Source organism: Phoxinus phoxinus, assembly GCF_949152265.1.
Source record: "Phoxinus phoxinus genome assembly, chromosome: 22".
Lineage (NCBI taxonomy): Eukaryota > Metazoa > Chordata > Actinopteri > Cypriniformes > Leuciscidae > Phoxinus > Phoxinus phoxinus.
In genome coordinates this window covers 15,250,371-15,267,757 of record NC_136897.1, presented here as the reverse complement: position 1 = coordinate 15,267,757, position 17,387 = coordinate 15,250,371, and the positions used below count along the sequence as shown (strand labels likewise).

General features: G+C 37.4%; 1 protein-coding gene across 1 annotated transcript in view; it reads right to left on the bottom strand.

The window, feature by feature from the left end:
• ncoa3 (nuclear receptor coactivator 3) overlaps positions 1–14,793 on the bottom strand; it is a 40,506-nt gene extending 25,713 nt beyond the window's left edge. The window contains exon 1 of the mRNA XM_079596598.1: positions 14,666–14,793. The gene's annotated coding sequence lies outside the window, so the exon portion shown is untranslated. The remainder of the gene's footprint in view (positions 1–14,665) is intronic.
• Positions 14,794–17,387: the final 2,594 nt, after the last annotated feature.

Here is a 17,387-nt window from a genome sequence, read left to right as displayed (position 1 = left end):
AAGGTGCACAATTTATTTCATACTGCAATTATTTTGTTAAGTATCGTGATGCAATGACATGCAAAATAAACATTTAAAATGGGTATATCATCCCATGATCAACAGGTTGTGCACAAACTAATTCATTCATTCATTTTCATGGTCCAATCCATTTCTGATGAATAAAAATAAAGCTTTGTTCTACTTTTTTCCCCTTGTTGAAAATCCAGGGTTAGGGTTACATTACATTACAGAAATAAAGTGGATTGTGAGTGCATTTTCTTTTTGAATTCACATTTTACCTGGACTTTAACACAGATTCAGATTAATAATAATTGTATTAATTATTATTATTGATGCGATCATTTTTGTTCATATCATTGTTATCATTATTATAAAATATATATATTAATGTATTATATTATATATACCCTTCAAACATATGGGGTCCGTATGATTTTTAGTTTTTTTTTGACCGAAATTAACATTTTTATTCAGTGAAGATGCATTAAATTGTTCAAAAATTATAGTAAAGACATTTATAATGTTACAAGTTTTATCTCTCACATAAATTGATTTCTGATGGATCATGTGACACTGAAGACTGAAGTAATGATGCTGAAAACTTTCCCATCACAGGAATAAATAAAAACATTTGAAAATATATCCAAATAGAAAACATTTTAATTTACATTTGACTTAAAGTTGTAATAATATTTCATAATATTACTGTTTTATGGTATTTATTACCAAATAATATATACTTTATTAATATAAATTTACACTACATTTATTATAGAATAGTAAGCAGCTCTAAAACCAATCAAATGCAGCAAATATGAACACCATATTACAAGCCACGTGTGCTTGAAGAATAAGCAGTAGATTAGAGGCAGATCAGAGTGCTCTCCTTCACTGTGTGTGAAGCACACTATGCATTTATATTTATTGAATTAAATCACAGCCTTTTGAGGTTTAATAATACCATATCACACCAGGCCATATCGCGATTTCGATTTTAATCCGATTAATTGTGCAGCCCTGATGTGTATGTGGTGTTGCTTATGGGTGCACCACAGGCCCATTTTGTAATTCATAACAATAAATCTGTTAATCCAACTGTGTTACTGTAACAGACCACCAGATAATAATTCATTCCTGCTGTGCAATACTAACACATTACGCGTCTTTAAGTACAAGATTAAGGAGGAGACAGAGAGCGTTCGCCTTCCCTCTCCTTCAAGAAACTGGCACATGCACCCGGTACCAACCATGTGGAGCGAAAACTGCAGAGTTCGGGAAAATTGCAACAAACGCCGCAGAATCACCTCAGCAGGAGAGAGAGAGAGAGAGAGAGAGAGAGAGAGAGAGAGAGAGAGAGAGAGAGAGAGAGAGAGAGAGAGAGAGAGAGAGAGCAAGCAAGCGTGGAGGTAAAAATAATTTTATTTAAACACCATATGCAAATTCATTCATCAATCTATGACAGAGGGGTTTTCAGCAGCCTGACAGGGAGAAAGACAGCAAAAGTGAGGGAGAAAAGTAGAAAATAAAGAGGAAGGGGGGGGGGGGGGGTAGAAGGGTAAACATGTGCCTGGTCATCTAGTCCAGTCCACTCTTCCAACCAAGCACATAAAAACACAGGGCTCTGAGAGCAAATGGAAAAAGCAGAGGGTGGGCCTCATTTTCCTCATAAAAAGCCCATTTAAAGAGCACAGCTCCACTCTGAAAAACATCCATGGATTTTTGAACCCAAAAGGAAGGGAGAAAAGAGAAAGAAAGAGAGAGAAACTTGTGCAGCCTAAAACCCGACTGCATTTCTCGTTTTTTTCCATCTGTTTTTTTTTTTTTTTTTTTTTTTTCTTGAACTCATGTTGACTGCTCTGCGCGCTTGAACAACTTATTCATTCCAGACTGTGACTGTGTCGATTCCTTTTTCCAGCCTCCGCTCTTTCTCCCTCCCTCTCCCTCTCTCTCCGAGTAAACAGAGGAAGAGCGTAGGCTCCATTCCAAACGAGTCCTGGGCGTTCCTGCGCAGCTCCGGCAGGGTCAAAAGTTTACAGTGGTTTTAATTTCACCTTTCCTCAGCCAATAGCAGCACAGCAGCTGAACTCTGACCTCTACAAAAGGATTCTACTGGCAGGAGGATCGCTGCTCTCTTTCGCTCAACCGTCTCCCCCCTGCACTCTTTTCTTTTACTACTCCGCTTCTTTCTCACCGCTCGGATTTGTTTTGAAATCGGTAGAACGTGGGATTTCAAACAATGTTAAAAGCAGGACGACTCAGAAGGGCTAACGTGAAGGTTTTAGTGCTGATGTTGAAGATAAAGTAATGCTGTAAATATGAATTTGCTGCTGCTGAAAACTATTTCCTTGTGCCATTTATATTGCCGATTACAAATGTTTCAGGAGGGAACTACTAAAAATTAACCAAGATCTATCCAGATGTTGACAATAATTTCAAAATCATAATTCATATTTCTACCTATTTATATTTATTTAAAGTCTTTTCTAGAACAGTCAAATTAAGGATTTTTAACGGATAGCTTTCTTAAAGCAAATACTAAAACTAATGTAACAATATAACTGTACACTGTAAAAATTATCGTAATTTTTACAGTAAAAGACAAAAAAATGCTACAGTAAAAACCTGTTTTGGTTACCATTAAGTTTCATTACTACATGCGGCGAATAACTGTAATAGATCTAACTTTACATTTAATGTAATTTTACAGTAAAATACTGTTAAATTTACAGTTTTGGAAGTGAAAAAGAACAAGTCATTGTATAATTTTTTCGTTGAAATAACTTTCTTCGTTTTTTTCTTATCGGTTATGTACATTGGGGTTTTATGTTACGTCTAATGTTGTCAAATGAATGTTCATTGCATTACTTTAGTGTCATGTGTGTTACCTTGAATGACACTTGTGCACCTTCTATATATTAGTACGGTATTTAGCTTCTCATCTTCCTTCATCATGTGACATTATCATCACCACCTGTTTTTGGTGTACTTCAATAGGTCGGTACATTACCATTATATCATTTAATGAGATTAATTTTTTCTTTTTTTTACTGTAAATCTAAATTAAATCTGCAAAACCTAAAATGTTTCTACCGTTTTTTCGTTTACAGTACATTTCTGGCAACCACATCTTTCACCGATTTTTTTTCTCTTTTTTACATAGAAAAGTAGTACAAGTATAAAAGATAGTGAGGACAGAAAAATAAAAAAGACTTTTTATAACTTTTAAAAGGGCTGAGAAGATGCTTTTTTTATTTTTTTATTGATGTCGATGGCAAAACTCAAACGCCAAAACCAAACTTAAACAGTAATTTGGTGAAATTAATCCGTTACTTATTTGTCTACCATTTTTGACAGTTTTTATTTTATTTGCATATGTCTTGGTTATATTTTAAATATTTAATAATATAATTAAATTCAATATTAAATTCATAAAATAGTAATTAATTATGAAAAAATAAATAAAACTGAAATAATTATTGAAACGTAAAAAAACATAATTTTTGTTGTAATTTGATGAATTTTTGGCTGTTTTCATGCCTTTTATTTTGTATATTAACAACTTTGGTACTTCAATATAAAATGAAGGTCGTGAAACAAAGCTGACTGGCTGACAGACCATGCCTGTGACTTTCTCTCACTTAAACAGCTGGTTCTCCTGGAGAATAAACTGAATACTTTTTTCTCCTCCATCATCCTCATTCACAAATCAAATTATGCAGTTTTCATAGTAAAGGGAGCTAAGTGCCCCATGCTGACCTCAGCCTGTGACCCCTTCTGTTCTCCAGGTTCTCTTTCCTCTCCCTCACCACATGCTGCCCCAACACAGGCTAAACGCCAGCTCGACGTAGGCTAACACTATTAAAAGCGTGTTTAAATGACTTATGAGCACTGAGACAACAGAGAGGTCGAACGGGCTGAGCACCCAGGGAGCACGAGAGAAAGGCCGAAGGCTGGGGAACGCTCCAAAGTGCCTCCAATATTGAAGATAAAAATCAACTAATCGAGTTTGAACTGCCAATACGTTCGATGAAGCCCGGTTGGGTTCAAAAGGCTTCTCTGCATATTTCAAGGTTACACTCTTAGTCACCTTGGCAGAAAACCGTTGACTGACTGGCAAGTCCAGTTATTTCATGAAAACGAATTGAGCTTCACACAAAGGAAGGTCTGAAACCAGTCAAATGGCAAAAGCTACACAAAACGTTTGATCGTTTCCATTAATTTACAATGTCAAAAGAGACGGAAATCAGTAAATAAACAGTTGTTCTCAAAAATACGGGTGCGTGACAGAAAACTTACCTAAAAATGCATATGAAATTGGTGCGGGCATCTTTTTCACAGACATCAACTAGGTGAAATTCTCCAACATATCAGTGCAAAACCACAGTTATGCAGTGACCTTCCTAACCTGAATTTCATCAAAACAAAACTAAATCTATAAATAAACCTGGAAACTTTCTGTAACAGCATGTTCTACATATATAGACTTGCTAAAGCAAAGCGTCAGCTAGCTCTCAACGCTCTAAAGAGCAGAATGAACAGGGTTAAAGGCCAGTTGCTTTTGTTAGCTTGTTCTTTTCTTAAAGATAACCCCTGACCTGTTCTGGGGTCAGCAGTGCTCTGTCCTCACTGCTGATGGTGTCTGACTGGGTGCTGAGTGAGAGATCGGTCACTACGCACTGAACCTGAACACTGTTTGGTCAGATGCTGATTGGAGACAAGCACAGGTGATGAGTCAAACTGTCAGAAAGCATTGTGACACTTTCCTTAGGCAAAAAAAAAGGCACATCAGCCTTTAACGTGTTCCGATTTCTAAGCATCCGACAGAACATCGATCACTGTGGATCAATTCAATAGGGAAGATATTGGTACATTTCAATCAATCAGAGTGATTCTTCCATCAAAATCCTGTTCAAGGGAGTGTTCACTTAATGAAAATTCTATTATTTACTCACCCTCATGTCATTACAAACCTTTATGACTGACTAAATAAAAGAACATTATTTTAAATGTTGTTGTTTTTTTTTCAATATTGGACAATGTCAATGTTGTTTGGACACCAACGTTCTTCAATATCTTTTTTTGTGTTCTGCACATGATGTTCATTTTTGGGTGAATTGACCCTTCGCAGGGAGCTTGATTGACAGTTGATCTGACCAATCATACTTCTCCATCCGCCATTTTGTCCAACAAAGCAGTCAGGAGAGTTAGTAGATTAACCTGGGAGGATTTGAACTTGAAAAACGGAGTGTACTGACGCCTTTCTGCGGTTAAAACAACATTCCTTCTAGTTAATTTATAGCATCAAATAAACATGAATGAACGTAAGGAAGAGATTGGTTCAAAAACAGCTTTAACTGATGCTCTACAGCGATCTGTCACGACACATTAAAGAGCCACAAAACGTGGCATGAGAGCGGCATAGCTTGTCAGACATAGCAACAGTAATTATTAATGGGGGCGGGTCTTTGCGAGCGGTCAATTGTCCCTTTAAGTTATATTATTTTAAGTTTATTAGCATATTAGTCACTAACACCAGAAACACTTGAGTATGAAAACCATGAATCTTTTCCAATGCATAGAAATGTCGATGAGGAGTCTTTTTTTTACTTTGAATATAAATGTAACATTATGATTAATCTCAGAGCACAGTTATTTTAGCATTATTAACACACTATTATATTTATTAATATTTTGAATTTTTATAATTTCAGTTTTCATTTTAGCCATTTTGTTGTAATTTTATTAGTTTATATATATTTTTTTATTATTATTATTAGCGCTGTCGATTTAGCACGTTAATTAATTATTTGTGGAAAAATAACGCAAATAAAGTGATTTAACGCACCTGCCCTGCCCCACTCCACCTAGACCTACGTACTTCGCATTTCATACAGATGATTTGTGACGAACATGAAGCAGTTAGAAGGCCCCTGAAATTAGGGCAGATATTAGGGCAAAAACGCCTCTAGCTGAACTTTAAATGTGCTGTGTGACAAGAATAAAACCTCATTGGTTCTTGCATGTCAAGCGAACATGCTTGAGCTTCCGTTTACCACAACTGATGTGCGAGTTGATTAATGTGAATAAGGAGTTGTTTATATGTGAAAAAAAATCTAAATTCAATCTTTTCATCATATAAAGCGATCGAGTCTCTTCATAACATTTTGGAAGAAATTCATATGGATTAGTTTTACTAATTTTATGATATATATAGTTTAATTCATTCTATTTCAGTTTTAGCAAATGTAGTAAATTAGGTTTTTTTACAGTTTACATTTTTAGTTAGCAACAAAATTGTCTCAAAGCCAATTGTGTTGATTGACTGATAAAAGTTAGAAAAACAACTAAGGGACTAAGCATAGCATGTGCGGCTGTAAGCGCTGTTAGAAACCCAACATTGCTGAATGTGTCGTAGCATGTCATATGTGCGCTAATTGCTAGGCTGAAACTGCTAGGCTCCGAAACAAACAAGTCAATGGTGGCACCTCCCTTCATATCAAATGTTGCACAAGCAGTCGCAACAAGCTCCTTTGGGACACTTCCTGTAAAATGTTTACCATTTGTCATCAACTTCAGTGTCTGTACTCCATGCTAAAGACAAAAAGATTGGATTAGTCCACCCACTGAAATGCCTCTGAGAAGAAAAAAAAGACAAACGTCAAGATGTGAAATGAATGTCATAAATCATCCAAACAGTGTCAACCTGTGTTTTTGGCATCAGGGTTTTTGTTTCGTAATTTGCAACCACAAAGAGTGAAAGGTAAAGCAGCTCACGCCAATATGGTATGATATACTGTATATGATATACAGGACCATGGCAGTCTATGTATACATAACTCAAGTTTAATTAAAATTTAGTAATGACAAAAGGCCAATGCAATTGCAAGCTGCTCTATTAATAGTGCATTGGATAGATGGACCTCCTAAAGGGAAGAGGACGCCCATCATCTTTTCCACAGCGAGGAGAGCTGTCCCCGCCCACGACTGGCCTCGTCACCTTGACAACAGGCCATAAACACGAGTGAAGCCATGGTGACAGGCAGACAGACAGCAGAGAGACCAGGATGTAATCTGCTTTACCACACGGTCTTGGACTCTATCCAGTAGAATGAAATGCATTTCCAACCGAAAGCCATAAGACCCTCCTACATCCCGTGGCATAAACATCTAAATCCAGAATCCTAATACAGACTGACGTCGATACCGATTCTGAAATCGCCAATATATTCAATGCAAATATGCATTTTAGCCATATTGGTCAACCGTAGAACGCAGACTGTGGTGTCCGTTCCGTCGGTCACGCTCTTTCATGAGTGGCACGTGTGTCTCAGGTGCGTGACCGGTCCCGACAGCACAGGACGGCTGCGACAGTGGCTAATTAATACATAAATGATGTGATTAAAGGGACAGACCGTTGCTTTCCCCACCTGGTGCCATCTTTTTTTGTCACGCATGAGGTGCATCTGCTCTGCTGCAAAGCTGCGAAGACACAGCATACCTGTTTTTATCACACGCTTGTATTCTACCTTTGATTTAATCACTGCAATGCTAAAATCCTATTCGGCGTTGTCCCTTCAACATCATCAGATTATCGGCCTGAGACAGAGAGATTATGACGCTCCTCAGGAACAAAGAAAGATGAAGCCTATGGAAATACAGTGAGCAAAAGAGGGGTGCATCAACCTTGGATGCAAATAAGCCTCGCGGTATGAAGGTAGACATAAAAAAAATAGTCTACTCTCCAATGGTGTTGCAGTGAAGTGCTTCCATAACATGGCTCATTCAGTCATGTTTATAATGTTTAATATGGTATACTTGTATTATTATTTATAACCTACGACTAATTCATTATGGAGCTAACCTTTTGTTTGACTAAATTATGAGAAACTATCAATAAAAAGATTTTTCTAACCCACTAGTAGTCATCCATTTAAGCCATTAGTCGACTAATCGCACATTAATATTAATTTAATTACTTAAATATATACTGGGGGAGGGGGGGTCATAATATATAGCCTATTCCAGCGCATGCATAAAGCTTGCAGCAAAGCACCGGCAAAAGTAATGATTATGAATGTGCTGGAAAAAATTGCATTGTTTATTAATAAACTGGTGTTTCCTGAGTCCGTGTCGGCTGCAAAGATGAAGTTGACGATACTGACTCTCCGCTGTAGGGGACGCCTTTAGAGAGAAATGCACCTTTTATACAGACAGATTACATAATCAGAGTATTTGTTTTTGATAAGAATTGGTCCTTTCAAAGTAGACATTTCAAGCTTTCTATAGATATTTCACACTTCTGTGAGGCAAGTAGCCTATACACTGAATTTCAGTTCATTATTGCGACGCGCTCCAGAGACAGAGACATCAGAAAGCGCATCCTGTTTGTGTTCTTTATTTTACAAAAGCAAAGTTTTCTTGTCATTGTTACTTTATTTTAAGGTGACGTAGTTACATGTTACTATATGTATTTCTTTGTTGTGCAAGCGGTGACGATGAGTTACTAAACAGAGGAAAAGTAAGCATAGAGTTGTAAAGGGGCATGTAAGCAGAAAGAAGAGGAAAAGCACAGTTCATGTTTAAAGATCACTTTCATATATCAGTAGCGATATTCAAAGGCTGAACACTTTAATAACTTGTGTATGAGACTGTATGTCCACATAACCCACAGCTGCACTAAAACAAAACTCTCACCTGGAGTAAAAGGAACAGGTCAGCTCACCCAGATAAAAGTTCTTGGTTTAAAAATTCTCTCATCATGCATAAAATAAGACATTTTGAATAGTGAGAGAGACTGATATATCTGTCTATATTTAGCTATTTTAAAGAAATATTTTATAAAAAAAATTACTGACTGAAGAAAGTCAGACAACATTGACCCAACTGACTTTCAATGTATTGACAAAAATCATTTTTGTTTATTTATTTGTTTTCCACAGACGAAAGAAAGTCATTATCGATTTAAAGGAATCCCTAAGCAGGCCCGTTGTGATTGGTCAAGTGACAACTAATACAGCTTGGTGTCACTGACATCAAACCTGGAAACATGATGCACGATTTTGAAAATGGGAAAAAGGACTTTCGACATTCTTCAAAATATCTTATTTTGTGTTCCATTGTATTAAAAAAAAAAAAAAACACTGGAACAACATGAGGGCTAGTAAACAATGACAGCATAGTCATTTTGCGTTGAACTAATCCTTTATTTGTAGAGTAAATATTCAACATTAATTCAGTTTGGCTGTAGTTTGTACTCCAGCAATACAGTGGAGTTTTGTAAGTGTGGAATTCTGACTAACTCTCCACAAACCTTTCGTCAAATTGGGGGCTGGGGATGCTGGCAAAATGAAAACAAGGTGGCCGCTAAGCAGTTGAGAAGTTCATCCAAAGTTGACTTTCTCTCTTTCCATCGACTTCTCTCTCTCTCCCCCCCCCTCTCCTTCCTCTAGGCTCAACTGCCGGAGAACGCATCTGGTAACATTTACCTTGTGACTTAAAACTTTTCTCTACTATTATACAACAGGGCCCTAAACACAACACAAACACACACCAAGTCTTGCTAAATTTTTACAATTGTAACAAGACCAGACCAGGGCTTTACCCTCCCGTGGGCTCATTCAGGTGAACCCGTTTTACGAGCATTCTTCGGCAAAGGGTGAGAAAGCCAAAAAACGAGAGAGGAGAAAAAAAAACAGGAGTGTGCACTTTTCACTCTTTAAACCTCGTTAGCCGTTCCCCCTCCTCTTTCTATCTGCTTTTGACGGCAAAAACAGGAAAACAATGACGGATCGTGCAGAAATCCTACTTGGGCTGGAAAACACAACAAATTAAGTACGACAGCAATGAGTAAATGAAAAACCCGAACACTGTATTTTCCTCCTCATGCTCTTTCACCCTCTCAAGAGAAAGTCTTCATGCACAGAAAGTGTTTGCATACATTTCCAAGTTTCGCTTTCAGACACCCACAGTACTGCAGAGAGCTTCCTTCCGCGTATGTGTGCATATATCGAGCACACGCCGTCGCCAGGCACATCCAGCTCGACGTCACCGCCCGAACGACCTTGAGCCAGTCGTGCAGGAGTGTCGTCATGGCAACACAGCTTTACACAAGCAGCCACAGCTGGATGCAACTTACAAATTCCTCTTAAATTCGACTTGTGCTATAGGACACTGAAGGGAGCTGTAAAATGTATCCGGAGCGCACGACGACACTCGCTTGCAGATGCCATGCAGAGACTCTTAATTATGACTCATAAGTTTCCAAATGATTCGCACAGAAATTTTGACATATGACAAACAAACCTTCACAGTTGAGCTCTTGATCTGAGTCTAAAGAGTGAAGGGAGAAAGTTCACAACATGTTGTTTATTAACCGAGTAAACAAAGACAGAAAGGAATTAAACGCATTACTGTCTCTGGACTGCATTGAGAAGGACTAACCTTACTTTTATGCTCGTCTCTCTGGTTAGAAAACTGGAAACTTTACAGCGGTCTACAAATTAGCATCGTAAATTACGCCGTGAGCTCCAAATCCAGAAGAGTTACGTATGAAAATGTTTTGGTGGAGGATCGTTGAGGTGCAGTAAATCATTAATATCCTGAAGGTTCCAAGCGGTTCGTCACGAGATGCGAGTCAACCTCGCCACACATATTAAAAGTTTACAGGGCTAAAATAACCCGCCTGCACCAACACCTTTAACTACTCAGAGCAAAAAGCCATCGCAAGTAACAGGTATCACATTTCAATTAGTGCAACAATCAAGCTTTTGTTTCAACCCACTGCCACCAACACAAGCTCCTTGGAGCAACACTATACACCCCCCCACCATTAATCTTACATTTGAAACAAACACACAGATACTTGATATTAACTGGACAATTTTCCCTGCTCTGAAAATAACCGTCAACCACACTGTTTTCCTTCTTTCACTCTCACGTCAGAGAACGGCAGCATTTCTGCTTCTTCGTGTATCGAGGACTGAAAAATGCTAAATGAGCTAGGCCGGTCAGATAAGTGTCAGAAAGGTGACGGGAAGCACATTAGTCATTCTGATGTTTCGCTAGTCACAACCTCCTGTGAGGAAAGCCACAAAATATCTGTGCAAAAAGGAACATCTATAATAGATTAGACATCATGGAATAGTTCAACAAAGAATGAAAATAACCTCCATATTTAATTTCTTTCTTCAGATGAACACAAGCTGAATGTTGTATGAATATTCTAGTCGCTCTTTTCCAAATAATGGAAGTGAATGAGGACTAGGGCTGTCAAGCTCCAAAATTACCCCGCAATAAATAGATATATTAGGGATGCACGATATATCGGCCGATATACGATCAATTTTAATGTTTGCATTATCTGCCCGAAAAGACAATTTGGCCGATATATTAAAGCCGACAAATAATGGATTATTTCCTACAGCTGAGCTACTTCAGATGCGCACTGTTCGCCATGATGGTTTTGAATTGCTTGAAATATGATAGGAATCACTTCAAAAAGGAAAACACAGTTAAGTGCAACATAAAATTATAATGAGAACATTATAATTGTGTGCTTGGGACATGGCCTTAAATGGTGAGACTTGTGTTTTTGTAATCAGGCTCTCAAAAATTAAATACAAATTTGGAGTTATCGGTCAATGCATCGGGTAGCCTATCTGCTTAAAGAATTATCGGTTTATTGGTATCGGCAAACATTTATATATCTGTGCATCCCTATATACTACATACATATATATATATACACACATATAGTATAGCCTATATATATACACACATTTAATTAACATGGCTCATAAGACTTTTGCGCAAGTCTTTCGAAGTCACATGATATCTTTGCGGCTAAAGTCATTCTTCTCTGAAACGCGACTGAATTATTCACCCGAGTCAGATAATTTGACTGAATCGACTGCTATGAGTTCAAATAACTGACCAGCATTTTTACAGTTTACTAAAAAATTTAAAATAGTTTCCTTTAATTTAAATAAAGCTAACTATTTATTTGATTAAAACTTAAATTACGAAAATTTTAATAACTAGCCTACCGGTAACTGTAATAAATTAAGCTGAAGATCTAATAAATTTACTAAAACTAAAAAGCTAAATACAAAAAAATAATACAAATAAAAAAAAGGACATAACAACATAACTAAAAAATCTAAAAAAAATTAGTAAATTAAAAGCTAATCTACAAAAATCTAAATAAATATTATAATAGTAAATAAATAATAATAAAATAACACTGACTCAATGGTTGTTGTTTATTGGCCACTGGGTGGCAAAAATATCAGAGAATAACAACTTACATTTTGGTCTGTTCATAACACAATCCTTCAGACAAGAAATAAAGGGCACAAGTATTATGGTCAACTTTTATGACACTTTTATGGTGCTTTTGCCTCAAGTTGTTCTGATTCAGTCTCATTACATTGAAAAGATATATACGGTAGGTACATCTCTACAAATTATAAACCTTTTTTTTTTTTTTGTTAGGGGGGTAACTATTCATTAAGCCACAACAATGAAATCAAAATAAGAAAAAGATGTTCAAATCAAAACTCAGATGGTCCTTCAAAAATCATGGGAAAACTTTTGCACACGCATTTTTTCCTTCCCCTGAGAGAGTCCGAGTTAATGAGTTATAGAACCAGAGCTAACAAATGGACGAGGACAGAGAATCTATGCATCCTTTAATTCTTAACCCCATCTGCAGTCAAAGCGTTCAACACAAGATTGATTCATAGTTAATGCAGCCTGACGCTCGGCGTGTGAGAGAGAGGGAGCTGCGGAGAAAGGAACAGATAAAGGGGGAAGGAGGGGGGCGGCCTGCGACTAGTGTGAGGAAGAGTTCAGAGGGTCTTTTCCCACACGCAGTCAGGGCATCCGTGGGTCCCGTAGCGTGTGAGCACCAACATACACCGCTGAGCATAACGCATGTTCTGTTCTCATGCATCCACGGAAATTTTTCAAAAATACACACTCATATTAAACAATTTTTAAGCTAGCACAGGCTAAAAAGGCTGCAGACCCAGCTTTGAAATTTAATAACATTAATTATCAGGAAGATTTCCTATTACACTGCAGAGGCAATACAAGTAAATCAGTTAAGGTTCTAACAATATGTTATTAAACAGTGCAAGCATGCTATCTACCTGTGCCTTCAGTGTGCAAATAATAACCAAAAGTATATTTCAAAGCATCTCTATATGTCAACATGAGTGCATGTGGATTTCAGGGAAACGTTGGTCCTACAAATGTGGTTCTGTGATGCTTCTATAAATGCGCAGTGAATGTTTTTGAAACGTAGTATGTGGTCAAAGTCTCCTAGCTCGCAAACTGCAGCATTTGGATCACTACAAAGTGTGAATCGCTTTGAATTCAGAAGAACATCAAACTTTCCAGTAGCACTGCAGTGCACTGAATACCTCAGGCTAAATCATTGCAATTAACATTGCAAGTGCAAAGAATGGGAGTGTTAAAAATAGTGCCTGATGACTCTGATAAGAATCGTTCATGTTCTTACGTTCACAATGTACACGTTCCAAACACGCCTGCCATGTCCAACAATACTGTCTGGGTGGAGATCACTAGGGTTTGAGACACAGCCATAATTCAAGAGTCTAGTACAGTAGGTAGGTACAACCTACACCACACGTTGTCACCATAAATACACAATACAACAACAACAAAATACAAAATCTAAAAGATAAGAGTTATCCTGCTGACTTGTGCATCACTAAAGTGGTCAACTGATTTTAATTGTATTAACCCTTGAACTGTTTTGTCAACTGATTAATACAGCACAGTTCGGTAGGCAGGACAGTAAAAGCATAAAAACACTTTAAATAATGTCTAACTTTGATTTGTTCATTGCTGACCTATGACAATTTAATATCCACCCTCGGTGTCATTAACCAGGAAACCATCTTGTTGTTTGGGTTATTTGAACTTCATATTGAACTGAGAGCAAAAGCAACAATACATCTGAACAGATCGTTTGAGGTCAATGAGTTTTTCATGAAAAATCAGAAAGAAAAAAGTTTTCTTTATTTATAAAAATATGTATTTTTGATAGTGACAGATAAAGGGTTAAGAATATGTTATGCTTAAGCAAACTAACTTCAGCTCATGTAGCTGAGTAAACGATCAGGTGATCCACTAACTGGTAAACAAACCTGCTGCTGATCAAAGATTTAAAACAAGGAAAAAAAATCTATTGATTATGGTAATAATCTCAAAATTATATAAACCAACAACGGCAATAGTACAGTAAATTAAAAAAACTTAATTATTTTGAGTTGTAGTTCATCTCAAAAGATTCAGACTAGATTCAAACCTCTTCAAAATGTTCACCAACTTAGGAAAACAGTGTTAAAATGCGTCGATTAATGACAAAATGTTATTATGGTCGCAGAATAATACAAAAATCCACAGACGGATCTTGTTATGAAAAGTAAACAAACATGCTGGAGATTGTTGTATCTGGCAACACTGTGTTACTACGATTATTGTCTCAAAGGCAGAATAACTAGGTGGCAAGATCCTCACCGTGGGCAAGAATGTACTTCTGAATAACCGGCATCACGTAACATTGTTTCACGAACACAACAATTGGTTAAATGTTTCCATTTACGATCGCGATGTAGTGTTTCGGTTCACTTACCGGTGTAAATGTATCCCGTGAAACACTCCAGTTTCTTTAAGCCACTTCTACGCATCCGCCATCTTCAGCATTAGCTATGTTTGTTTAAATGGGAAACACTCCCAAAGCTTAAAGAAGCCTGCCTGAACCATGCGCGCGGGGAGTTCTGGGTAATGTCGTTCTGCCATCCGGGCGCTCAGCGCATTCCACCAAGAGCTAAAGAGGAAAGAAACTACAAGTACATGAACCCCCGCAGATCGAAAACTAGAGTAGACATCCAGTAGGAGATGGGCAGTAGTAGCAATATCGTAGAAAAAAATATAGTGCATTTATTTTTAGCTCATCCAAGTACCACATAGAGATAACAGTCACGTATCCCTAATGAGTTAGGCTGACGTACGCCTTTATTTACATAATTTGAGTGTGATTAATTCGCTTGTCTTCGCGAGAGATCGAATTTGTTCGCATCACACCTTTTTATTCATTGTCTGTCAAATCAAATCACTTTATTGTCACGACTACAAGAACATAAATCTCGCGTTGTCCACCAACATTGCAGTGACAGTGAAAGACAATGTAAGAATACACCATATTGGCCTACTCATTTCACAGTTTATAGGCTACATTGTAGTATACCTAAACATTAGGCTACACTCGAAGTATGCATTACGCAATACAGACTATCTACATGCAATTGAACAGTTACTTGAAGTTTCAAATAAGTTGCAGAATGTATCTCAATATGCATAATACGAAGTAGTTAAATTTGCCAGCAAACGTGAAAAAACTATATGATATTTAAAGTAGCTTATATAAAATTTTGCCTCCACATTTAAATATGTGTTGTTGTTTTTCACTTTTGGTGGCAAATTGTATTTTGTATTACAAACATAAAGTATTTCATATTCTAGACATGATATTATGCATTGATTTTATGATGCATTGACGTAAGCCATTTTTCACATATGATGATGCTCGATTCAGGTGGCAAAGCCTACAGTATGTTTTTATATGGTTAAAAAGAAATGTGTTCTTGTAAAGGTAAAAAAAAAATGCTACTGAAAATCAATTTTAAGTATGCAAATATTGCCAAAAAATTAAAAAAAGTTAATTTCTGACGCTTTTGCATGTGCACGAGAAAAGGCTACAAAACTGTAGGCTATATAAATGACAAAGCAAACATTGATAGCTTTACTGTAAACTAGGCATGTAGATCTGTGATATACATAATAATCTCACACTCATATATCTTAATGTAAAGAGAACTGAATGGTCAAAAAGGCATTTTAGGATGCACTCGTAGTCTTGTGGTCTGCAGAGGCTGTAAGTGCTCTGCCCTCTGAAGACCAGACATGGAAGATAGCAACGAACTCGTCTCCATGGTGATCTCTGAGGCATACCAGTGTAGAATTTCAACTGTTGGAGGAGACAGCGCTAAAGAGGGAGGGAGAGAGGGAGGGAGGGAAGGAAAAAGAGAGGGGAGGTAGGAACGGTGGGAGGGAGGGGGAGGGGAGAATGAGAGAGAGTCAGACTGAGAGAGAGAGAGAGAGAGAGAGAGAGAGAGAGAGAGAGAGAGAGAGAGAGAGAGAGAGAGAGAGAGAGTAGTAATTAGCTTGCTGTTTCCTGTCATGACAGTTCCCTGCTATACAACCTCTGGTCTCATTTGGCCAAAAAAAACTTAGACGTGAGACTGAAGCATCAAGCAATTTAGCTGCAAAAACTAAAGACATTTTGTTTTTTATCACATTTTATTTGACGGCAAAGGAAATGCAGCAGGTTAAAGCGGAGTAGTATTTTTTTTTTAAATCTTAATTTTAAATATTGATGAATTATAACACTATACGAGATGAAAAATGTCGGATATGAGCTTATTCGCATTTGACCACAAGACTGAGAGAGCCCCAATAACATTCTTGAGAAGCCCAGAAAGAGGCCCATAGACCTGTTGTTGTTCCCTCCCCCAATTCACAGCACAATCTGACTTCCCCCTTCCGAGAGTGTGAGATGGTTTACCCCCCAACCCCCTCACTCTGTCTGTCCCCTTTGAAAGGACAGGAGATAGCATTTTAAAAGGACAGGAGATTAGCCCCCAATCATCTGCATCTATAGATTCTCTACCTGCAAACATGCAGTCATGAACCTCTCTTTCTTTCACCCATCCCCTCTCCAGATGAAGTGCTTTAAAGATTTATTAGGTTAAATCACCTCTTTAGGAGTGTACGAATGAGCATTGAGTATGAAATTGAAAGCGCAATAATTACATCTGTTTAATACTAGGTTAGGAAATTACATCACTGGGGTTGAGGCTTCTTGAGGCAATCAAGTGTTTGATAAAAGAGATAAATGAAATGTTATATTGCTTATAGATCTCTGTGGAGATCTTCCAGGCTGTCCGAATTTTTAAAATATATATACAGCATATTTGTTTTTTATAACTAAACTGTATTTTAAGCCTGTGACTCATCTGAAAATCGTCAGATACTGTAGATATGGAGCTGAATGAAATCAGTGTGCCTATGGAAAAACTCTCCATATCATCAATATTTCTTTGGCTTGAGATCTTCCATGCTGTGTGAGTGTGTGTCTGTGTCAGTATGTGTTTTGATTTATTAATGCAGCAGGGAGTCTCAGACAGCTGTCCTCAGCATAGATGACAACATGAGGAGCAGAAAGCTGAATAGCCTCCTCTAGTGGACAGCCACTCATATGACCTTAATTTACAGGCCTCTGACCTCAACGAACG